Raw genomic sequence first — 27922 nt, forward strand, 5'->3', positions numbered from 1 at the left:
TTTCACTTAATATCATAAAATTCTTATCAAACCAAAAACGCAAATAATTTAAATCTTCCTGCATTAAGTTGCGAATTACTAGTAGATTTGGATTAGTGTACGATAACGCTGTGTCATCAGCAAACGCTGTCAATCTGCCACGGAACCTGCCTTTGCACAGTTCATTAATATATACTAAAAACAAGACTGGGCCAAGAACTGAACCTTGGGGCACTCCATATCTAATAATGTCACACTCACTAACTTTGCCATCAATTTTCACATATTGTTCTCTATCTTGTAGGTAGCTTACTAACCATTCATAAGCATGACCCCGTACTCCTGCCAACCATTTATTTAAAAGTATACCATGATCAACTGTATCAAATGCTTTTGTTATGTCAACAAATAAGGCAGCACATTTATTTTCACTGTTAACAGAGTTGTATATATTATCCATGAAATCAATTAAGGCATCTTCTGTTCTTAGGCCTTGCCTAAACCCATACTGATTTTCACTTAAAAAGTTTGTAGACTTGAAAAAAATCAATTAATCTTTTTTTAATCATTTTTTCTAATATTTTTTCGAACGTAGACAATAAGGAAATTGGCCTATAGCAGTTAGTTTGCATCCTGTCGCCATGTTTAAATATTGAAATAACTGTTGCTATTTTAAGGCATTGGGGAAAAACTCCTTCTTGAATGCTTCTATTAAAAAGATAAGTTAAGATTGGCGTTATATAATGATGTACTTTTTTTAACAAATAACCGCTAATATTATCTGAACCAGAAGACTTATTGTTTTTCAGTCTTTTAATAAGCTTGATAACTTCATCCTGATCTGTTGGTCTCAAAAATATTGTCCTAGGTGAACTTTCTACGGGAAAGGCGTTATTGTAATGAGAGTTGTTAATTACCTTTATATAGTTGATAGTACTTCTCAACTTATCTGCAATACTAAGAAAAAACCTATTAAACTCTGTTGCAATTTGTATTCATGATAGCTAAGGCCAGGTGTTACCTGGTATCTATATTTTTTTTAGTTATAGATGAGAAAAAACACAATTTTTTGCAGAATATGCTATATACCTGTATGTCCAGAAAATGATTGGATTGTACCAAATCGTTTTTACATTGATAAGGGAACATCTTGCTGGAATGAAGTACTATACGTCACATATTACAACTGACTAATTTAAAGCTACAATAAGCAGTTAGACCCTACTTAAGGATGGGTACACTATCTATTGAAATATGCACTGTTAACAATTTAAACACCTAGTATGCTCGTGAAAATTTTAAATATATTTTTTTAGGAAATACTCAATTAAGTGAAACATAGGTCTATTTTAAAGTTAAAAGTCAAACGTTAAGATTTTAAATTTTCTATTATATGAGATAATTTTGTTGAATATAAAGATGTTAACATATTCCAGGTAACTAAGATTATGGAAGTGCCACAAATAATTGTATTTAGAGTTTAGTGCGGTATTGTCCAACTATTCGATTACACACCATTGAGTATTTTGAGTATAATGTTCTAACTCCATTTCAGCTTAAATTTATATTCAAGTTATTGATGACAAATTAGTATACAGATTTTCGCATCTTCTTATATTATCAAAATAATCTTAATGCTGTATAGATTAGTGCCCTTTATCTAGTAACTGTGTTTAGATATATTTAACAAAATACCTTATTAAATAAATTTCAGGATTAAACAGTAAACTGTAATGGTGAATTAAAAGTTGTTAACAGTGCTTAAAAATTATTTTAATGAACGTACTATTTCTCTATTAAAATATTTTGTTTTTTTATCTCAAAATATAAGCCAATAAATATAATTAAAGCGTTTGGGGTACTGAAAAATATGATATATTAGGCACTGCAAATGTAGGAGGAGGGAGTAATTGAAGATTAGAGGATTTGGTATTGTCGTTAGTTCTATTGTCGGCAGAAGAAACTGAGCCGCTTAATCGACGAGAAACCATCGCAATCGAATTAGTCACAATCCTCGGTTTATATTCACTCTGCAACATTTTGTAAATTGTTTACGAAGTTTCTCTAAGTGGAATAAGATTTTGGACTTTAAATATTTTAATCGCGTATTTTACTTCTACGAGGAAACAAATAATGCCTTGACTGAAAATATTTTTTTGTAAAAAACTTAAATATCAGTATCGACTATTTCATCTAGTAGGTAACGGATCTCGGACCTCCTGGGTTATCAATGTTTGAATTTTTAAACTAGTTTAAATATGAAAAACAATCATTATGTTTTAATATGTATCAATGGAAAACAGAATTTTATTTACCATCCAAAATTCTTGCCTACGTAGAAATAATATCTCATGAAACATTTAAAATATGCAGATGATTTTAGTAAAGATACCTCACTGATAGTTAGACTAAAATGTTATATAATGCTGTGATTTTCTCATTGCCTATAGTATTAATGTAAAAATGTTCGCCAAGGCTCAGCTAAATCCTATGGAGAGACAAGTATTATGTCATCGTAGATGGTTATTTCCTCTCAAAACTGTGCTGGGAGCTTTGTTTAAGTTATGAATGTTTAAATATGGAAATATTTGTTATAAGGCGTTATCGCCCACTGCACAACTGCGTGATTAAACTTTAAAATAAATAAATTGGTATCTTTCCTTGTGTATCTTTCTTGCATTGAAAAGATTGAAAGTGTTCAAAATAAAACACAAACATTTTATTAAGTCATATATATATATATATATATATATATATAAGAATTAGGCTTTAATCTTAAAATGTGTCTTGTTAAAAAAAATAGCAATCGAACACCAATTTGATTTCTTATCATACATACTAAATTATCGAAGTATAGATAATACAATATCTATCAGAAACAATGGATTTTTATGTCATGATTTAATATTTTTATTGAATACATAATTGTGTAGTAATCACTTTACCTTCTAGTTACTGTGGAGATATAAAAAAGATTATTAGTCAATATGAAACAATAAATGTTTGAGAAGTGATAAATGTATAAAGAGGGATGCTGATCGCCTGTTCTAATGTTCCAATGAGCTATTAATAAACTTCTTATCCGAGACTGCAGGACAAGCTCTCAACAAATTACTGTACAATATACTATTGCTTACAAATGAGTAACATTTCTATTACGAGTACGTATTAGGATTCTTAAATTGACGCTACAAAATAATGTATTTATTGAAGCCTTGTCGCATTGTTAAACTGAAGATTTAATTGCTTCAACGTTTATAGCCTCTAAGAGCCATGTGCATTGATAAGGAACGTACGCTTAGGAAGTTACGTTATGAAGTACTCGTAAGAAATATTTACGTACTTACAAAACCAAAACTAATACATATTTTAATGTTCATATTTTAGTAATCAGACCACTATTAACTTTATTCTATAAAAACTTTACGATAGATTTCTTTCGTATGGATTTAGTAACTGGTTCTTAGTAATTATTAGGTTATTTTCCACCTATGAATATTTGTAAGAAATCGACAACAAAAGCTGTTTCAATAGACAATGATTCTGTACGTCATAATATGTTCATATTACTTGTAGTTTTTTCAGAGTAATTGACAATGAACACCCTCTGTATATCGGACACTCACTTTATAAAATTTATATGGTCACCTTATAAAATCATAATAGTTTTTCTTTTAAGTAGTAGACGTGTACCGATTGTATTAAATAATAAATCTGGCGTAACTGGATTACCGGTGGAAGGAGTAGGCCCAGAAGAATGATGAGAACTGGACAGTACAAAAGAGGCTACTATCAGCGAGGCGCGCATCGCAGATGGGAGTGTTTGATAACGAAATTGAGAGGTGGAGTGAGGTAGACGTGCCGTTCCTCCCGTCTCAGTTGATCAGAAGTAGTAGTAACGAGTATAGTCTTTGAAAGTGCTTAGAGTTATTTTTTGCTAATCGTCATTGGACCTGCGGGTAAGTGAATCTGCGGGTAAGTGACTGGAGTCCAGTCAATATTCATTCTTAATTATTTTGAATAATTTTGGGGAAAGAAATATTGTAAAAATTAAATTTAATGGGAATTTAGGAACTTGCCCTTTTGATCTGTGCAACATAAAACTTGTTGATGCAGTGAGCACATGTATATAAAATTTTATGTTAAAATACTAAAAGAGTTTTGAGGTTGTTACAGATGCTTCCAGCAATTTTAATTCTCTAACACTGAAGAATTCTTTATTTCTCTAACACTGAAAAGAAGTAATATTTAAAGTAAAGTAAAGAAAATTAGTAACTAAATAAAATAGAATTTTGGAGATAAATTAAAGTGAAGTGAAGTCTCGCTTCTTCCAGATCAGATTAGACTGTGAAAGTTTTGAATTTTTAAAATTGAATAAATGACAACATGTAAGAACTTTTTACATTTTTGAGTGACGAATATATTACAAGTTTGAGTTTAAAAGTCATCAAGAAGTTTTAATTTTAATTTTAAATCCAGTAATTATTTTCAAGAAGAAGTTTTATTTTAGTTTGCAACTTTATTTATATCAGAAGATTTTCTTTTCCTTTTTGAACCTTCACAAAGAAAAAAAATGTCAAAGCTAACCCCTCATGTGCCAGTAAAACGGTACAGTCGAATTGTGAGGGCTCTTAACGGTTTCTAATAAAAACTTATAAGTACTACTTTTATAGACTCAAGCGGATACGCACGACTCAGAACAAACCTCGATATGAAAGTAATAAGTTACAAAGTAACGAGTAACAAAACACAAACTAAATATCGAGTAAACTATTCCTTTACTACTGTAATAGCGTGGAAAATATCTTACATCAGATTTTCAACTCGCACCGTCGTATATATCACTTAAAGGTACTTTTTAAGACGTGATTGTGAGGCACAAATTTAACTAAACTGAGCCTGACTATCTAATTGTCTCCAGAAAAATGTCAAAAACGACGTTTTAATATATTCAATATGATCTCTTTCTCAAGCGCATAATTTACCTTACTCGTAACTACAGTTTAGTAAAAAACATACCAAAGATTCATGACAAGATACTAAGTGTGTCACAACACTATGGTATGAATTTCTTAGCTATCACTAAGCGATATCGGCTAATATTTTTAAACAACGCCGGAAATAATTTTATTACTGGTATCTCAGCATCAGAAGTTAAAACCAAAGGATCTTCACACCTCAAAATCTCCTCTCTCAGTTGAGTTATTTGTTTGTCGCTCACTCAATTACTATTGTGGATAGAATCACTAACAGTTTATCAAAAGCTCTTTTATAACCTGATATAAATTCACAACTCGAACACTTTGTTCTCGCTTTCGCTGGCCCTTTCGATGTATTGGTAGGTCCAGATTTATTTGCGCATTTGTTTGCAAGGTACTCCTGACTCGCTTGGTAAAGACATGCTCTTTACAATTAGCACAGTCTTTGGAACAATTTTAATCGGGCCCGCTCCCACTCTCATACAAACAAACAATGCACTAGTTACACTAATGAATAAAGGACATTGACATTGATAAAAATTTCACTATATGAAATTCTCCACCACGGCCCTAAATTACACAATGAAATAGCAAATTTTATTTTTCATTTCTTTTTCCCAAAATCGTGTTCACCTGCGATATTAAACAAATGTTCGGACAGATAGAAATCAATTTTAATGATCAGCGCTTCCATTTAATATACTAAAGAGCAGAGCATGCACAGCCCTTAAAATCTACCGGCTTAAAACCGTCACTTATAGCGTTTTCCACATTTGTGGCGAATAAAGTGATATTAACAGCTCATCGTAGATAAAGGACACAACCATCCACTAGCTGCTCAGGCTCTCCAAGACAAACTTTCCGTGGACGACGCTCTTCTAGGCAGCGACACGGAGGAAAAAGCACTTCTACTCCTGCACGATGTTATCCAACTTAAAAAAAGACGCATTTCAACTTCACAAGTTGGCATCAAACTGTAAACTTCTTCTGAATTCTTTTTGTCAAAACCTTCGGGAAACTCCGCTTTGATTTAACTCTTTCAGATCTACCAACTTCCAATGTTTTAGGCTTTAAATGGTATACCATGGCGATATCATGGATCAAAGTAAAAATTAGATTGTTCCAACTGAAATTCAAACATTGCTTTATAACTTTTAAAATGTAATGTATTCTTAGCATGTAAGACAGTTAGACCTTTCAGGTTCAATACATACAGTGATATTTGCTACAATACAAAATTATTAAATAATTATTGGTAATTTTATAGTTTGTATGCAAAGTAGTAATATTTCAAGTAAACAATGAAATCATGTTGTCAGGGTAATTAAGGTTTTCATAATATGAGTGGTCTATTAAATTATATTAATAAACATAGGCTACTTATTAAAACTATAAAGAATAGGAAATATTATTTTTTACTTTGCATTTAGAAAACTTATATAATTTCTGTAGGTATGGTCTGCCTTTCAAGAAATTTACAAAATAATGAGAAAGAAACTAATGTAGATATCCATTAAACATTACAGGCCAATTAAAAATGCATAATTAATTTAATCTCAGTGTTTTTAACATTATATAAAATATCCTTGCAAAGCCACTCAAGATTTTTTTAAATTGGAATCAATCTAACTGCCTGTTCTATCTGGTATGTTTGACTTCAGTTGTTGAATATCTTGTGGTCCTTCCAATCAATCTGTAGTTAAATAGTAGCAGCGGTAGAGTCGTGATTGAGTTAGATGATTGGACAGGTGCTTCAATTTGCTGGAATCAATATTAACAATTCATTATAGTAAGCTAGTTGTACCGATTACCTGCTTATGCCAGATGTCTTGTAAATGATTTAAATTTAAATTTAATTTAAATATGTTTTGCCTATAAATTGATTGAGAGAAAGTGAACGCTGGCCACTTCCGACTTAGGACTGCACGTACCATACCGTTATAAATGAGATCGATTGCTGGTTTTCATGTTAACAACGTGAATACTGTACACTTTGTGTAGCTAGTTTTGAAAAATGTTTAGTTATTGATAAAACCCACAAACTATAAACACAAATTTCCTTTTTATATATTTATAAAAAATATAATACAGCGTTTTGAGGGTTGGAATCTATCCCGTTCATCATGCATAACAAGCATTTTGTACACTACGATAGTGACTGTTACTTTCAGGTTATAAATTAAATGAGGTTGGGCTAGCAAATTTATCAAGTTGTAAGTTATGTCCTAAAATAATGATTTTTTAAGCAGGAAAGTGGTTTATTTTTTCTAAAGGAACACTCTGCATGTATTATTTTTTAGAAAATAGAGAGTTTTAAACCAATTATTTTTAGATTTCACCACTAACTGCTTTATAAAGCAATCAAATGTTTCATAAATAAAGTGATGAATAGCTAATACAAAAATTATAACACATATAACAGTAAAATAAGATTCTTCCATTAAGGTTGATGAGATTTAGCAAAATCTTTATTTTAATAACAAGTGTTTGCTGCAATGCATTTTTATAGGAATTGTTGGAATTTTACAGGCCAGTGGAGGTTTATTGAAATTATATTTGTGTACGCGCGCGCGCTTCTGTGTAAAATGTTTTCATAGAAAACAAATTGTGTATAGCCTACGAGCACGTGATCATACAAATATACACATCCGTGTCTATTTATAAATATAACAAAGTTTTAATCTTTAACTCTCAAATCGGCTTTTCATCTGAGGAATATAAAAAGTTATATCACCAAAATAAGTTCTCATATACAAATGTTCCTAAAATTAAATAGTAATAAGAATAACTAAAATATATAGCTTCTAAATCGAAGGAAACTGTGGTTTCCCTATAAAATTTACTTAGTGGTTTACACTAAGTAAATGAGGAAAGTTTACTAAAATAAAGTATATTATTGAATCAAAAACATAATATAAAGTTTAAATAAAAATGTATCAAAAAGAAATATTATTACTCTATATAATATAAAAGCTAATTAATATTTTTCCTTAACTTCAAATAAATATTCACAGTTCAAATACTAAAAATAACTCACTGAATAGTACGATTTCGGATATTTTCTATCGTTGTATGTTACAAAAAAGTATGAAACTATGCTTTAAGTTGTTTGTTTACACATGAGTTAGAGCGAGGATTGAAATCCATACCACCTACATAATAATCCTGTCACCATCTACAATAATTAACATTCAGCAATATTGCATGGATATGGTGATAAAGAATTTTTATATTTCTTCTAAACTCTCTGTATCCAGCTGCAATAACTAACATCTCCCAATATTGCATGTTTATGGTGATGAAAAGAGTCATCTCATACTTTTATTTTAATATTTTTCCGAACAACAAAAAGTTATTAACGAGATAGAAATAATAAATTTAAACGTAACTAACGCAAACATTTTTTCTGTATTCCCATCTACTATTCATAGTGAAATGGTTACAATTTAAAGTTAATTTCTTTCGCATAAGTCACTTAATTTATGTTATAGCTCCTTTTTGTGAAGGAATTCGATCAAATTACTAATATTGCAGCTCAGTACGATAGACGGTTACCACTTGACATGGAGGCGAGTAGGAATTAAGTTTTTCCAACGAATCCGAGGGGAGAATAATTCGATTACGCCTATAAAGTTGAAAGCCTAAATATTCTACACATGTCGCTAAATGACCAGGCTGAACTTCTTTGAGCAAGGCTATTTTAATAACTTTATAATGACATAAAGCTATACACGCTTCGCATATGATTAATTATAGTCAAACTAAGTCATACTAAATGTTAAATGTATTAAATATAAGTGGATCAGTAAAATATAGATAGAAAGTTCTTAATGAAGGTGTTTAGGATAGGACGTCATTTAGTCAGCAGAAACTCATGGTTCAGGGACCTGCAGCCAATATGCATTGTTCAAACATGTTAGGTTATTATTGGAATCGTTCGCGGGTTACAGTGAAGAGCGAAATATAAAGGAACCAAAAAGAATTAAAATATAAAATGATAATTCATATCTATTTACAATTAAAAGTAACATTCATACACGTAAATAAACGTAAACTCATTGTCAGCTAATCATATATAGCGGTGTCTTTCAGTGTACAGTTGGATGGCTCAAATATTCACAACAGAGATGTAAACGTTTAAATACGATTTTGCAGAGTTTTGAAGTGGGTCTACTAAAATAAGTTAGAGTTGTCATATAATCCTTTCAAAGCAGAGATTTGAACGCATTATTATGATTTCGCAGGGATTTTAACTGTGTGCACTAAACAATTTAATGTTGCCATACAACCCTTTTACTGCAATATCTGGCAATAGTAGGTCCCAAGTTATAGAATTCCTGGAGATATGGAGGGACAAGTTAAACCCAACCTGCGAAATAGATTCCTAGTTCAGTTTTGAAAGAAAACAAAGGGAGAGCACAGTAAAAAGGTTTGTGTCCACTGAAAGCTCTTAAGTGAGTAAACTGTAAATATTCTTTGTTTCCCATCTTTGTTTTATAGCAATTGTAAAAACAAAACTAATGCTTACAATAACACTGTATAAGCGTCGATGCCAATGATTAATGTTATTAAATTCAAATATGAATAATCCAGTTGTTGAAATATGATGTACCGTTACGAATAAAACTGTTTATTACAGGGGCTTATTAAACTACACAGGTAGCTGAGCTTTAATGAAGACTCCGAGTCTCAGTTTCAGCGATTGGCAACACATCAAATTTTACTGCATATCCGTCCAAATGATATATAAGTATAGGCTTTAAATTATACTCGAAACTTCGAGGCAACTACAACATCGAATTTGATGATGGTGAATCTTAATTTATCACATTTGACTGAGCACTTACGACGGATATTTTTCTACATGATATTTCAAGACCAGATTGAGACATACAGCTGAAATGTTAAAAGTTTTCGCGGATCTTGCAAAAATGTTTTTTGTCTGCTTGTATTTCTGTGTTACGCATAATATTTGACAAAGGAACTGAGCTAGACTCTTTCAAAAACATGTATAGTTCTTTTATATTTTACTGAAAGAGGGGTATAAGAACCGGATACCAAATTCTACTAATCTGTGACACTACTACAAGTTCCTAGAAAGCTGGTAATGTAGTATATGGTTAAGAGGCTTTTAGGTTTCTTAATAACTATACTAGGAATCCTTCAAGGCTTTGTCTTGGGGCCACTTCTGTTGGATGCCTTGTATGATTAGAGCAGAGAGAAGTTCTTAGCATATGGCGATGATTATCAAGTCCTGGTAAGGGGTAATAGTAGAAGTAGGTAGTGAAGAAGAGGGTATGTTATGAAACACAAGTATTTGACGTTAAGAGAGAAAACAAGATATCGTGAGATGAGTATTCGTTTTGACGATGAAGATAAAGTTAGCCGGAATAGTTTAGACTATGTTCGTGCCTTTGGGGTGTTATTTTTAATGCAAACGAAAATATTTGCAACTTTACAGATAACACAAGCTAGTCGAGCTGGGTTGGAATTTCCTGGGTTCTAGAATTCAGTATTTATATATTTTTAGGAGTCGAATCAGATGGCTGCTTCGGAAAAAAATACTACTTTTATAAGATTGGGCTAACTTCGTTACATTAACTCTAATATAAAGTGAAGAAAAGAATACAAATTACAGTATTGTGTTATTATAGTAAATGTGTTATAAAATGCAATAATTTATCTATTACCGTTTTTTAATATGCCGCTCAGGGGGTAGTCAGGAACTTGGTCGTATACAGTTAGTGTCGCACAAAACATTTAATAAAGTAGGCACTACATATATCTTGATTAGGTGAGTGAATGAATAATTACAGTAGCCCAGGTTGGGTTGAATAGTTTTTGAAATGGTTTATTACAGGACCAAATAAAAAATAAAAAACAACGAGGTAAATAGCAATATGTTAAATATGGGCAACAAAGACTATCTTCAAATAACATTAACACGCTGTCTTAAAAATTAAGTACTAGCCATGCACAAGTTACACAATACAAATAATAGGCTCATAAATCATCAACAAATAGCTGTAGAAACAAAATGATTTCAAAAGGTGGAAAAGCTGGATATTTCATATTTAGAAAATAGACAAATTTGTTTTTATTATATATACTACATTAAAACTCAAAATGCAATAACAATAGATAATGGTTATACAGGGTGTCCCTCAAGTAACCCGACAAACTTCTCAGGTGGTTTCCTCTCATAAAAATAATGAAAAAGTTCACATAAACATATGTCCGGAGTAGCTTTGTTAGCGAGCTACGGCTAGCGAAAGATTTCGCCGATTTTCTAGGAAATTACAAAAATAAAGTGTAACTGATTTTTTATGGCTTAAAGATAGTTTTTTAATTTATTGGATTGTGTGTAAAATAACCTGCCATCCCAAAAATACATCCCAAACCTCTTAGACCACCCATTTTTGATATATCAGACAAAATATACAAATTTCGGTCTTCAAATCATGCTTTGTTTGGCTTTGAAGTACATTAAATCTTATTTCAATCTAATTTTTTATATTGTCAATGTTTTGTAACTAAAACATCACTAAATGTTTTGTTTGTACGAAGAACGTTAATTTAATAAACTTATATTGCACTTTCTATTTCATTTTTTGTATTTGTTGATTTAACTAAAAATTACTTTTTTAATTTGTGTTTGTTTATTATTAGTCTATTTTACATTATACTGTTTGGAATTAAATTGTCTTAAAGTTTTGGGTAAACATTTGGCGTGTTTACTACCCATTAAAGAAGTTAATGTACTTAAAATCTGTACAAAGCATGTTTTTCGAGACCGAGTCTTGCATATTGTGTTTGATATTTCAGAAATGGGTGATCTTACAAACATAAGTACACATGGACATATTTTATTATTATACGAAATGTGTTCATTATTTCGATAACATGAAACCAACTGAGGAGTTTTGTAGGGTTACTCGTGGTATACCCTGTATTTCCTTTTTTAAAAATGCCTATGGTAAATAGTGAATTAATCAATTATTACACAGCATGCAGGTTAATCTTTGGTATTTACATGCTTATAGATATGGTATATGCTTAACCTACGACTAACAGCTACTAAGCTAGATCACCAAATACACAAATGCTTTGGATATCTAATAAGAGGTTTCAACACCCAATTTTACTGCAAAATTCACTTTTGATAATAGGTGAGTGCAGGTTAAGAGAATTAATTTTTAATCATCAATAAGTATTTTCAAATTTGAACTGCCCATTTTTACAACAAAATAGAAAATTCGTCTTGAATTTGATGAAGCATATAGTGGGAATCTCTAGATAAAATGTAAATTGTTTGTCTTATCCCAAATGTGTAAATGGTAATGCATTTTTTATTGTATTTCACTATTATTGAAAAATATTAGTACTTAATCTGTTTTTGTCTGTATAAAATTAAATATGCAAATAACCAGTAAAATAATGATGATGAAGAGGGAAAAGGCTATAAATTATCCTGGTAATAAACTGTGATATTTCCCGTGGAGTTTAAAGTTTAAAGATAAAAAAACTGAACTTTAGCAAATCAATTACGTTTATTACTTACAATAAACGAAACCGTATGATACGTTTTTCAGAAATTCGCTTTAGAGAAAGTAATAAGATGGAAGACATAAAAAGAGAGCAATTGTTCTCTGTGCAATTCCAGTACATTGAACACCCTACTTTACGTCACCATTGAAGTGTATGGTTTCCTCGCTTAGTTTAATGAAAGGAACAATATTAAAAACATACTGCAAGGTAACTGGCTGGTTCAAGCAATTAAATCTGGTATATTTCTATTGGTTTGGTCTGTTTTAAAATACCTTCTTGGCCAAATCGTTGCACACTAAACCCTTTAATGTTAAATTCATATAGTGGTGATAGAATGAGTAGTTCAATTCAAACGAGTTTTCCATATAAAATAATTGGTTCTATTTATCTATAAAAAATTCTTTGTGTGTGTCTGACTGTTAATTTTCTACAAATCATATCGAGAAAGTAATTAGCTATAGACTTGAAATTTGTGAGCGACCTCAAGAAAAAGTATGCTACGCAAAATGTGGTATGGCACACTTGTATCTTGATGTTTTATAAATCTGACAAAAAATTATAAACTGCATTTTTATAACGATTTTCATTTATACCTTTTGATTTTTAGTAAATTGCAAAATTCAGGTCTTGGCAGTCTATGCTGTACTTTCAACTGTTTCCATCTTTTATAAATCTCTAGTATTTCGGAATCAATTTAACACAACGCTTAGTTCACAAAAACTTTTATACATTTTCCCTTTTTGTTACTTTTATAATTAATTGATGAACTACAGCTTATAAACTCTATAAAGTATTGAATAGTGTGAGGGGAATAAGAGATGCCTCAATGGAAATTGATGGCTGCAACAGGAGGGATAATTTAGTATCTGATTAATGACCATTTCAATGCTTGAATATCGTTACTTCACGGCTTTCAATATGGCACAGTCGCTCAATCTTTTATAATTTTTTCTTATTGAATCACAATACGATATTAAAGCCAACTGTTTTAAAAGCTACCTTAGAAGATATCACAATAAAATATCATTTGACTAGAGAAGCTGGTACAAAACTAGATTCCTCTTCTTCTAAGGTGACACAAGTGATATATAGTTGTCTATCCCTCCTCATAAATCTTGCCACCAGGCGGCCCTTACCCCCAGCTTCACCCTTCCTGAATATCATTTCATTCTGGATGGAAGAGCAAAGGTCCCTTTATGACTAAGTGCAATGGGAGGTTTCTCAGCTTCTTTGCCTAAGTGAACAAAAAAGATTTTACCCTTACCATTGCTTACGTTAAACCACTTTGTGACATTGTTTCATTCATCAGAAATTATTTATTGATAAACAACATAAAATATAAGTAGTTGTGTCCTTTTTGCAGCATTTGGATTTTTCGTGTGAGGCTTAATCCGGAAATTATATGAAATCCACTATAAATCTAAGGATACCTGATTATTATTGTACGTAATTGTAAAACAAACACTTGTTTGAGACCTTTAATCTTTTCCACCTATAAGTATGAACTCTAATTAAGTGCTTCATTTGAGATTATTATTTATAATCTGAGCAGTCTCTGAGCAACGTTACTCAGCGATGTCTTTTTCTGAAACACTTTTGTTGTTCTCTAACAATTCTAACTGCAATAGGTCTGAAACCCTTCACTTGCAAAGTTGTATTGCGTCGTCAGCAATCTCTACTTCAAATCCGGAAATTTTCAATTACAAATTAATGAGTGGAAGCCATATTATACATATCGTCTACATATTGGACTAAATCATTTAGGACAATTTTATTGCTATAGTCAATAGATTAAAGAAAAGAATGTAGGAATTGAATACGTAAAAATTTAGTTTTGCTTAGTTCTCTTAAACTAATAGTATAATTAACTTCCTTTTGAAAAAGTTTGTTTACTTACATAAAATACTAAGTTATAAAGTATTTGCGTGTTAAGTTGTTAATGAGATACTTTGTCTTCCTTTGTTTGCCTGTCATTGTTAGGGTATTTACAAAATACAGGACACATTTTTCCTATTATAAAGATGAGCTGTGGCCTCCCTTCAGAAACACTCTTTTGTAACTCTAAAACAAAGGGGGTTGAAACGTTTTTTAACGAAGGCAACTTTTCAATATTGCATAACTTTCCTGTATAAGTGTAGTGATATCCGCTGGAGTAATATACCTGTCTTAGACATGAAGCATGACATTTCCGAGAACTGTGTCCGTAAGTAATAATTTGGAGTATAGTAAAAGTAATTCAGTTCTTACCTTTTTGTATTTGATTATTTAAGCTAGTATAGCAGTTTCACGTGGTATAACTTCTATTAAAGCAGTTGATTTTCTTATGTATTATGTACAAATTATGCATTATTTTCAAAATTATTTATTATTTACATAATTACTTAAGCGTTATCAATCAAGTACGAAAAAGTTGATTCATACCCAAAGAATCATGTTATTCTAAATTATAATTATTAATTAAGCACTATTTGGGAGGACAATAGTTTTCGATAATCTTCCTTTAAGTAGTATAACATTATAAATTTTAACGTAAGCATGCGAATTTTAATTTACAATGAGGAAAATGAATTTTTTTATCTAAGTCATAAACCGACATTGTCCGGCCTTGAGAGTTGTTAATAGTCATCACGAATGGTAATCGAGCAGAGAAGTGAAGCTTTTTTAAGTAATTATATTGTGGTCTCTAGCTGTAGCGTTGCAATACGTGGCAGCAGGATAATTTGTCCTTTAAATATTTCAGGAAAAAAGGTTGCATCAATAACATTTCCGTTTATTCTTTTGATAACAAAACGTGTGCAGTTGCATAGTGAGTTTTCCTCGGCTTCGCCCGCATTCTTTTAGGCTTTGAACGTGAATTAGCACTTCTGGATTTTTGTGAATTGTATTTTAATTTACCAATGATTAGTTTGCTTTGTTGACATGAAGAATAAAATCTGTCACAAATAAACTGTTATAGTTTATATTTATGCTCATTGTAATGTATTCTAGTCTTTGCACTTTTTCAATAGTTTATTCTGCCTGGTTGATCAATAAAATATATACAAACATAAACAAGACAGAGAAGCCTTCTTCTGTTAAACACCGCTAAGATGTATTTTATAAGAGACTTTAAATATTGTAAAGTTTAGATACTAACAACTATCTTACCGTACATTGGTTTTATTATTATCGTATACATACATATATATATATATATATATATATATATATATATATATATATATTTGCAATTTACTGAAAATCAAAAGGTATAAATGAAAATCGTTATAAAACTGCAGTTTACAATTTTTTATCAAATTTATAAAAAAATAAGATACGAGTGTGCTATAACACATTTTGCGTAGAATATTTTTTTTGAGGTTGCTTACAAATTTCAAGTCTATAGCAAATTAAATTCTCGATATGCTTTGCAGAATATAAACAGACACTCACAAAGAGTTTTCAAAAATAAATAGAACCAAAGATTTTATACGAAAACTCGTTCGAATTTAACTATTTATTCTTTCACCACCACCATAGGAATTTAATATTAAAGGGTTTATTGTGCAACATTTTGGCCAATAATATATTGTAAAACAGACCAAACCAATAGAAATATACCAAATTTAATTGCTTGAACCAGCAAGTTACCTCGCAGTATGTTTTTAATATTGTTCCTTTCATTAAACTAAGCGAGGAAACCATACACTTCAATAGTGACGTAAAGTAGGGTGTTCAATGTACTGGAATTGCACAGAGAACAATTGCTCTCTTTTTATGTCTTCCATCTTATTACTTTCTCTACAGCGAATTTCTGAAAAACGTATCATACGGTTTCGTTTATTGTAGTAATAAACGTAATTGATTTGCTAAAGTTCAGTTTTTTATCTTTAAACTTTAAACTCCACGGGAAATATCACAGTTTATTACCAGGATAATTTATAGCCTTTTCCCTCTTCATCACCATTATTTTACTGGTTATTTGCATATTTAATTTTATACAGACAAAAACAGATTAAGTACTAATATTTTTCAATAATAGTGAAATACAATAAAAAATGCATTACCATTTACACATTTGGGATAAGACAAACAATTTACGTTTTATCTAGATATCTAGATATATATATATATATATATATATATATATATATATATATATATATATATATATATATACAGGTAGGTTTTTTTATATTTCAAACCTGAACAACAGCTATAAAGCAACTCGGTGGAGTGTTGAGAGCTCGAGGAACAATACGATACCGATATAGCTGGACAGCGCTCAGCTGGGCAAGTGTAGAGCCTGTGACTCACTATGACAGCTAGCTAGCGGTATTGATTGATGCGGAGACTCATCTCATCATCAAAGGTGAGTCAACAGACAACACTGCTTCTGCTTCATTACTCTATAACTATTATACCAGGTTAATCCTTGCTGCAAAGTAACTGTAAATTACAAGACATAAGGCAAGCAGGTGGTGGTGTAGCCTTATACCTAAAATATTGTATAATTATTCACGAGCAGCGTTTCTTGCCGTAGGACATTGATTCTGGTACAGTACATGTTTTTGTCGCCATGCGGATAAAGGAATCAAAATTTGCTTGTGTGTGGTGTCCAGGCCACCTTGTATTAATTATACACGCTTGAAAGCTTTTTGCCCTATTTTTGGACCCAGCAATAGAAGTCAACTCTGCAATTTGTTTGGGGAAGATATAAATATAAATATACATTTTTATCAAATGCGGACTAGGATGCTAAATATCTATAACGGATATTGAATAAATAAAATGCTGTGTAGGTCATAAACCAACCTACTAGAGTAAAAGCATCATCGGTCACTTTTTTAGACTATGTCATAGTGGACAAGTTAGCCGAGGCCAATAGAAACGGTGTTATTCATGCCCCAAGCATATTAAACTACAGAGGTATGGAAATTACCGACTAGTCAGTATAGTCAGGTATAATATCACCTGGCTATTGTGATATCACGTGAAAAAAATGAATAGGAACAAAATTTCTCAAGTTACAGATATTTCTTCAAATTTTATGGAAATCAAGCAGTAATAAGAATTTTACAGCCAAACTGGGATTAGGTTTATGATTTGAACAATTTGCGAGACATATAAATCCTTACACCCAAAAAATTAAAGTGTCTATGATGAACTCACCTTAATATTCTGCAAAAATACAACAAAAACATTTCTACTGCATAAACATAGAAATATCACAACCCACGATAAAGAAAAGCAAACCTAGACCTCTATATTGGAATACTTGTGATCTTACAGATTAAGTAAAATATAGAGAACTACGAAAGATATATTTAATAATTTGTTTGAAACAAAAATATAGTGTTCCTCAAAAACCTTAGCCTCTTGTAGTAGCTTTAAAGATTTACGGAGCTGTTAAGTAATTTAAAATGTTGGAAAGTTTTTAAGTGTTAAACATTTTTTAAATGTTAGAGATAACATTTCAAGATAGTGATTGCACGTAGTCTTTGGAAGTAGAAGTTAATTTAGCAGCAACACTTGTGGTACTGTAATTTCTAATTATATTGTATGTTGTGGCTAAAATATATAAATTGTCTTGTCTTATCTCTATATGTAATCATCTGTAAAATCGGCCAAAGAAATAACATTTGAAGCATATCAAAACTTAAAATAATTTGAAAAGAATGCAATTAGGTCAGACACAGTCTCATATCATAATATATACATGTTTTCAATCTATTTTGGAATAAAAAAATTAGCATTTAACATTTAAAAACTGATGTAAATGTATATACATGTTTACGTACGGAAATCAGTAGCTAGAAGTTCGTAATCAAAGATCTTACGGATTTAATTTAGTAATTAAACCGGGAAAAGGTTTATGTACAAGTATACTTCGGGTGGAGACACGCATTGAAAATTACCGTAGCCCAAACCTTTTATGTGTTTATCAACAAATCCTAGAGAGATTAGAATATGTCAAAAGCATTAAAAATAAGCCCTCGTTACTGAAATGAGAAACAATTGCATTTCTTTAACCCTTTGAACCCCAGGCGACGAAATATAGTCGCCGAGAAACTACGCGAAGATCCCCGCGGCGATGATGTATCGTCGCCAATGAAGATGCGAGAATCCCCGGGCGACGTTATATCGTCGCCATGGTATATGCGCTTAATACATATTTATTTCAAACCGTAAAATACTTATTTTACGAGTATTAATACATATTTATGAGTATTTCAGTAAAATACTAATTTTTTTGTTAGTAATATAGTGTATTTAAAATAACATCTATGCTCAAAAAAAATATTTGATGACGATTGGTCTGACGTCTCATCAATTTTCAGTGATGAAACTGATGTTGATCCTACCTATAGGCCAACTATCTCGGACTCAGATGACGAAGAAATGCCATTTAGTCAGCTGTCTACTTCTCGCGGTAACGCCGCCGCTAGGCCTACTCCAGACAATGACCAACCGGCCTCAGTGAGATCATGGTTGCAAAATCTTTATCTTTAGAGATATCAATATAATTGTTTTTGTACATACATAAAACTAAATTTAGAAAAATAAAATGTGGGTGCCCATGGTAAAAATCTTTCTTATTTTTGAATTAAAAAATCTTAAAATCTCTTTTTTTACCTAAAAAACTATGAACATATATTTTAAAGTTATTTTAATGTTGTTAAACAATTTTTTATACTTCAAACTAACCTTTTTCTGTGTACACAATTTCATTCTGGACATTTTGGTGTGTAATACAAGACAATAGCATAAAAAATTGCAAAAATATTAATTTTTTACGAACAGTATGCAATACAGCTGTTTCTGCTCCGGGGATTCTCTGTAGTTCTTAGGTCAAATGGTTTTGGTACGTTTTTTCTCCCACCATCAATATTTTGGTATGGGGTTCAAAGGGTTAAACAACAAAATTTAGGGTTCTAAAGAAAATAACCCTTATCTATTTAGTTTTAATTACTTAACTTAATAAACTTAACTGTTTTAATTACTGTTAATAAAGATCCATCAGAGCCTAATTGAAATCGTGGGATAGTTCTTCTTTCTGCACGCTTACTCTTGGTAGAAAGGTCTACCAAACCCTTTGGTAGTTTAAGGATAATTTAAACTTGATACATAGATTATTATGTGTAATAACATATTATTGTTTGATAATCAAGATATACAAGAGCAGTTCGACTTTGAGCTTCCCCTTTCGTTGGGTTCTGTCCTGTCCTTTAATACTCCGTTGAATATGGTTATTTTCAATATATATTTCTTTGCCTTTCCAAGCCTTGGTTATTTGGCTTGTTAACTCTTGCGTATTTTGCTTTTGTTATACTGTTCAATTTTATTTATTAATTGTAGATCCCACGTTCAAATCACATAGTATTTGTATGCATCCACGGGGGAGAAAACAGAAATATAATGTTTTCTATTAAAAGCATTACACTTTTAATAGAGGGCAAGATTTACTAGATTTTTGTAGAATATAAAGACTTGATGCAAACAATTCTTCGGTAAGTTAAGGGGGCCATTTACCCAAAACCAAAAGTTTTTTTAATTATAATTTTTTTTTTAATTTGACTATTTTATTATAACCTGGTTAGTTTTTGTAAAAAAAAAAAATTTCAATGAAAAAACTTTCTTTCCCCCCCCACCCATTGCCTTAGGGGGGGGAGAGCAGTTTTTTTTTTTGTTTTCACGGGAAACACTCTAGTTTTTATTAGTATTATAGATAATTAAGTATTTCTTTTTTTTAATTGTAGGGTAAGCAAATACCTACACACTGTAGCATGGGTTTTTTAATAAATTCAGTTATTTATTACCATAAAAAAATTTTTTCCTCAAAAAGTCGGGTTTTAAAAAAAAAGATTGTTCTTGCGCACAGTGGCTAGTAACTCTCTTTTTGTCTCTGATATTTATTATTCTACCACTGAACCTTCCAGGAGAGACTCCAGCAGCACTCATGCTCAATGAAAATACAGAGTTTCCAAAATTAAACTGTGAAAACAGCCTCAGCTACTGCGCCCTCAAGAGTCTTTTTCGAAACGTTTTCTTGTTTTAGACACTTTTTTCCATATGGTACCATGCAAACTCTCATTTGCATTTTGGGTCCTTCCTTTTACACATCTTTCCAACAAATCCTTTGCCACTAACCTTTGGTAAACAGGAAAGATGTGTCTGAGAACCTGTGGCGTGATGGCAGTACCCAAGTTGTCCTTATGCGGACCAGGTGTAACGTTTGTAGCTTGCGCCCTTTTGTAAAAAACACCAGCTCTTTTCTCCATCAGGACATTTTGAGTGGCGAGGCGCTTCATCTGTGGATGTAAAATGATGGTAAAAGTGGCAAGTATGTCACTTTTCATTTTAGAAATGTCATCTTATTCCTAAGGATGCTATTCTTGTAATATTTTGTCAGTTTTATAATTGTTGTTTCCTTGAGCATTCCGTAGCCTTTGCCACCAAGGGTTATACCTTTAGCACGACATGTCTTAATAATATTGCGAAGCCCAGTCCCAAGGCGTTTGGCAACGTGGTTAACACAATTCTTCTTTTGTTAGGACTAACTCATTTCCATAAATATGAAGGCTCTGGAGGTGACCAAATACAGAAGAATCACCGTCCGACAAAATAGTGACATAACGAAAGTTATAGGTCAAAGATCTCTGCCAAAGGATTTCCGCAGCTTTTGTTTCCATTGCTGGGGATGACCCATCATAGTTTTTGTAGCACAAGTCTTTATGTCCACTAAACCAAATATTATATTCTGGAGAATCTTCACCTAACTCTGTCTTAGTAATTTCACACACCTGACAATACTTTGACAGTACGCAATAGTCTACGACTAGGCCAGTTGTAGCTCTATCACACACATCCAATGCCATAATTGGATGTATGGCCTCTCTTGTGCCACGATCCATCGTAGCTTACACCGAGATCAATGACAGAATCGTCAGTTACAGTACAATCCATTTCTTTGTATACTTCACGCACCTCTTTTTCGAGCCATTTCAAGATTACTTTGACTGACATCAATGGCAGTATTTGCTACAACTGAAGCATGCTTGTGAAATGTTTTTGCTACTCAAAATAGGCATGTTCATAATCATACAAAACTGCTCTACAGCAGCATAACCTTTTCCTAATGCTGTAAAACTTTTCACAACTCTACGGTTTACATCAAAGTTGTTAGATTCATCAATTGTATCAGAATAAAAGAAGAAGCTTTTAATTCTTCGCAAGTACTACATGAAATCGTAAGTTTTATTGCAAACCCACGTTGGTCCTGATGTCTTCAAAACTAAATTTTGTTGAAAGCATAGAGGGCAAGCTAGGCTAGTAACAAAGAGCTTCAAACACCTAATGTCACCACTGCGCGTACTCCGGTGTGTTTATGCGTACTGCCGTGAAGGCTTGTGTTATCCTCGCAGCTAACTTCCGAGTTACGCCTAGTAAAAGCTGTGTTTATATCATTTACTCTAATAGTAGGTAGGCCTAATGATTTTGTATACCTAATTTAAATCACTCTTATTCTCAGATGTTTTAGAAGTACTGGGAACAGGGTTAGAATCATCACAGGATGTGGTAGGCCTATAAGTTTTTTCCACTTGCCCCCATCTTTTACTGGCTGCTAAAGCAGCTTTTAGTTTTTTGTTACTCTTAGTTCTAGCACTTTTCTGAATAGTAGAATGTTTTAATCGGTGCCATTTTCACTAACAATACAAAAATTCATAAGCTCACCACCAAAATTCTTCAAAACAAATCTGTCTACCTTCAAAACAAATCAAAGAAGACAGCACCGTCCTTCAAACACTTCCACTAACATATAAAACTAATATCAAATTCACTATTTATAGTTTGTGCTTTTCTACTGAAAATAAAAGCAAACTTCAAAAATTAACACACTGTGTTTACTGACCACAACAAAACAAGGCTAGAGAAGTAAACAAAACACAAACAGCTGGCTTTCTGCTTGCCAGTACAAAAAAATCAGATTGTTTCTGGCTGGTATTGCCAACCTAACAAATCAAAAACTCTGAGAAACAACCACTGTTATATTGTATAATTATATAATAATTATATAATAATTGTATAATAATAATAATTTTGTTGGATAGTTGTATTTGGGTGTAGCATAATGAAGGTTTCTGCATGTAGGCGAAAAAATGGGAGTCAGGCAGTGGTATGCATGTACAAAACCACACAAAAAAACCATGATTTAGTCAATAAAAACTTATTTAAATGTCAAAACATGTCTTCCAGAATGTTTAAGAAATAAAAACAGAAAAAAAAAATTTTTGAAAAAAAAATCATTTTTATGGGTAAATGGCCCCCTTAAGACTAGAAAACGGCCACTGTTTACATTGTTTACTAAATTATCGCTTTTGAGATGTAGGCTGCAGTGTGAGAAACGCCACTACAAACCTTTCAGTGAAATATATATCTGAAAAGTGTGATTTAGTATTATGTTTATAAATATACATTTTCTGTAGCCATAAGTATTATCTGTCTTTAAGTATCTTTGTTTTTGTCAATCTCTATAAGGGGTAACACTTCACTTCAAACCTTCCAGTGAAATATATATCTGAAAAGTGTGATTTAGTATTATGTTTATAAATATACGTTTTCTTTAGCCATAAGTATTATCTGTCTTTAAGTTTCTTTGCTTTTGTCAATCTCTATAAGGTGTAACACTTCACTTCAAGCCTTTCAGTGAAATATATATACGAACAGCGTAATGTAATATTATTTTTCCAAATAACGTGTTTTAGTTTTAAATATTTTATATATTTAGGTATGTAGGTTTTTTGTCAATCTCTATAAGGTGTGAATCCCCACTTTAAGCCTTTCTGTGAAATATATACCTGAACAGTGTGTTTTAAAAGTATGTTTCTAAATAAACATGTATGTAGCAATAAATGTGATATAGCTTTAATTATGCGTGTTTTTGCCAATCTCTTGAGTGTCAGGAACATTGGAAAAACGGTTGAAAGTGTAAGTAGAAGGTTAAATATTTGACTGTGGTACACAGTGAACTTGAATTTATTAAATTTTTAAAATCAATATTTAAATTTTACAATTAAGAAAGTAATTAATGTTTGTAATTAAAACTATGTTTGCAGTTTATAGAAAAAAATACTGAAAATATTTTAAAGTATTCTTAACTACTTTTAATGAACTGTTTGTTTTTTACACTTGCAACTTCGATCATAGGGATATATAGGAATTGCGTCAGATAAAACTATATATATAAATGTTGTAATTAGTTATTCCGGATTAACAAAGATAATAAACTTATTACGTTATTTCCCGACTTGGTTAAGTGTATAGTTTTCTCTCACAGCGATTTTATAAAATTGTGTAAATAAGTATGAAGCTCTAAGAACGGATAGTCATGTCTGGGATTCGGGAAATTAGTTTTTCTACCGGAAATTAAAAATCCTTCAAACGTGACTTTTATAGTTTGCTCACTAGCAATATATTTATTAAGTAATAAATGATATAATACACATCTATGGTATATGTAATGATATAATAGCACAAATAATATTACAATCTGTAAATCATCCACTTCAAAAAAAGTTAACTCAACATCAAGGTGATGTTATTTTAAGCTGTAGATCATAAGTACACATTTATGTCAATAGCGTTACAAAGGTTTAATAAATATAAAGCGTTTGGCCGTCAAAATTTAGAAAAAAATATTATTTGTTGGTTTGACTAAATTAGTTTCTTGTTCTATTTCTACACATTATTGTAATATCACTAAAAGCTCTAGTAGCTGTTAACTTTAACATGAGCAATAAAATTTGAGCAAAAACATTTACAATATCATTAACACCACCGACCTCTACGTTTCCTTACTCAGCCGCTAAGGAATCAGCAGCCTCAAGGACTGAAATCAAATTAATTCTTACCACGAGTCGGCAATGTGGTAATAGACTCTGCTGGCACCACAGTTTCCTTTCAGATCTAACGAGTTTTCGCACAGAAGATCGTAGTGTTTTGTTTTATTTTGTGAAATTCGTGGATACAAACTGAAGAATAAAAATATTTATGTCAAGACCCTTCATATTCGAAACACCTTTTATATAAAAAAGTGTAATAAAATAACATATTTCTACATACGCGCATTTTACTAGCTAGTTTATTACGTAAAATTATTTATATTTAACCGTTGTACTATTACCATCCTTAGAATCGCTCAGTAATATATGCATGATTGTTGCCAAGTGATATCGATCCGAAGTAAACATACGATCTACTAGAAAGTCAGAAGAACTCCACATGTGTGAAGATATTGCAAATATTTATGAATGAATTGCACAATATGGTCCTAAGGAATTTAATAAGTAGGTCTAACTATTGGAAAAAAATTGGATAAATAAAGTCGTAAGGATAGTTAGAACAATTCAATACAATTCTTAACTTGTTCAAGTTTTATTTTCATTGAAAGAATAGTTTTTATTTTTATTTTAAAATATGCTAAAAATAGACAGTAACGAGTTAAGTAATTTTGGACTGTAAAATTGTTTAACTCAACATTCTTTTGGCTTCTCCCAGTTTGCTGTCATGACTCGATATCATGACAGTTATTATTTAATTTCAAAATTATAGATTACAAATAAGAATGTTATAAAACATCTCCGTTAAACGTGAATTTTTATTAAATATTGTACTTTTGTTTGAACTATCACTCCTTGCAGTAGGTACTGAATTAACTGAGTGTGAATTGACGAAATTTTTAAGAGTGTATAAAGAACTATAATCAATTTGCTTAGACAATATTCCGGAAAGTTAAACTCTAAGAAGGATACAATTCAAACCAAATTATTTCTATTTGATGATAGTTATAAGGAAGTATTTATAATGAAAACAGTTAAAACCAACAGTTAAAAGTAAACTTAATGTCATTTCAAAATCCAAAATTGGTTAGTAAAGCTGGAAAGCAAGTATAAAGTGTGTAGTTTATATGCTTCCTATTATACTTCTTCTGTAATTTATGACGACGATTTTTCTAATACCTCACTTTGAAATTATCTTTGTTATATATTAAAATTATGTATTTCATGGTTTTAAGTCAATAATAGATTATGAGATATCTAAATACTAGAATAGATACTTTACGATAGTTGTTCCAACTACATGACCTATGGGATCTGTGTAAGATAATCGATTTCATCTCTCAAAGAAATGTTCTGAGTTTGAAGATTGACGAACAACGCTGTCGTATGATTCGGTTTTCTTGCTATAACCACAGTAATACCCACTAATTTGCAAGATTTACGTCTCTGCACAGTTAAATTTACTAAGCGGTTAACGAAGGACAGCGAAACTGCAACAACCATGTATCCCTGAATTACCTAGTATTATGTGAATCTCATAACCATTTATTTACAGGAGAATAAAAAGATTTTGCACTTTAAACGTCAGGGTAATATGAGTATCCCATATTTGATTTTGAAACCTAAATTAGACAAATCTAAAAACATGAATGCTTTATGAAAAATTTTAAAAGAAAAAGTAATTTCGAGTAAATTAACATGTTTTAAGCCAAGCGTACACGGAATATAACATGTAAAATTAAAGATAAATCCAGCGAAAACAAAGCTCGCAACATTTTTATAGCCAGTGACTCGCTTACACAGAGCTTGACGCGTGGTACACTCATCCAGAGTACATGTTCTGTGTCGTCCGTCAAATTCCAACTTATATTTCGTTAAAATAGCTTTGGATCTCAAAGCTTCAAACTTAGGATATAAAATTATCTTAATGATATTCATTAATTATGACAATAATAGAATATAACTACATACAAAATATTCATTTTTTTACAAAAAAATATTAGACTACCATGCATATTAATCAACATATGTGTTATGTCCTTGTTTAATATTATCTGATTCCATTTCGTAATATGCAGTTAGATCCTCAATTGTATGTTTAATTCCAAAATGTTTGTGAAAAAAATGGTAATCCTCATTGAAGTTTATGTTGTGTGTTCCCAGAGATTTATCTGTTGGCAAAGAAAAAAAATTATTGACGTAGCTGTTTTAAAAGTATGTATATAAAAGGAAAATGGAATAATTAAATCTAATGGGAAAACATAGGGTCATTTACCACACGTTGTTTCTTGCGTGCACACTTTTTGTTACTTCTATTCTTCCGATCATTTTTAATACTTAGTATTTGTTTTAATAAGTGTATAGGTTAATGGTACAATGCATTGAGTTGACATTCAACATGTTTGTTATTAATTTTCTAGACTCATGCGCGTTATAGCACGTTGTTGTGATTTGTTTATTTTAACCTAGATTGTAGCTGTGTTATGTTAGTTTTCCACTTGAACAGTAGATTAGATCTCTTATCGTATTGTTACTGTTTCTCGTATCACTGAACAATGCAGATGTCCGAAATAAATCTATGAACTTCACATATCCCATCCACTGTCATAAAGTAATACTAAGCTCATAATTATTACGCTACGATAAAATAATCAGATGACTTACTGTAGAAAATGTATTTTGCTTCTAATACTCTGTTTTTGTTATTAAAAATGTGTTATTGATGTATAACTTTGAAACTTGTACTACAACGTATTTAAAAATTGTACTACCTACAAACTCATTCTACAAATCCATTGAAGGCAAATATGGGAGCATAAGGTGACAAAAAGAATTTTAGAGTAATCTAATGGATCAAACACTAAAATTTATAAATTTAATTGTTATGAATTTACATAAGTGCTCTCAGGTACAGACAACTGATGTAAACATTAATATTAATCTAATTTATATTGTAAAAAAATACTAAAATTGCTTGATTTTCACATGCTACTTAAATAAATAAAGTTTGGCGCAACAGCTGAATAAGGATCGGTTATGGGAGGGAACTTATTGATTCTATTGTCAGACATCTGGAACTGAGGATGTGAACCAACCGCTTCTGAATACAAAGATACAGATTCATCACTACTGTATCATCTGCTAGTTATGTTAAGTTAAAAAGACAAATTTGTTTAATTGCAAGTGTAAATGTTGCGTAGCACAATTACGGCAATGCATATGCCTATAAAACCGTAGTAATATCGATGTTTTTCATGTCTTACAGGTAAAAGAGCGAATTTAAGCTTTTAAAATTAATGCACCTATTCTTCGGAAGGAGCGATTAGCTATTATATAAAAAAATAAACAAGAATTGCTTTGTTTCTTACAAAATCTCCACCTTAAATGAAATTTGTTCTTAAATTAGTAATTCAAATAAGTAAAACTTTAGTATTAAATTAGTAGCCTAAATTACAATTAATCATGATTACCAAATTTCATTTTATATGTCTATTTATTACCTGCTATATATCTACAAACCAACAATCTAATTGTTTAAAAACACTACATACTTGAAAGTCTTAGAGTTTTATACTTTTAAAACATAAATTTCAAACA

This window comes from Homalodisca vitripennis, chromosome 8 (assembly GCF_021130785.1).
Source record: "Homalodisca vitripennis isolate AUS2020 chromosome 8, UT_GWSS_2.1, whole genome shotgun sequence".
Lineage (NCBI taxonomy): Eukaryota > Metazoa > Arthropoda > Insecta > Hemiptera > Cicadellidae > Homalodisca > Homalodisca vitripennis.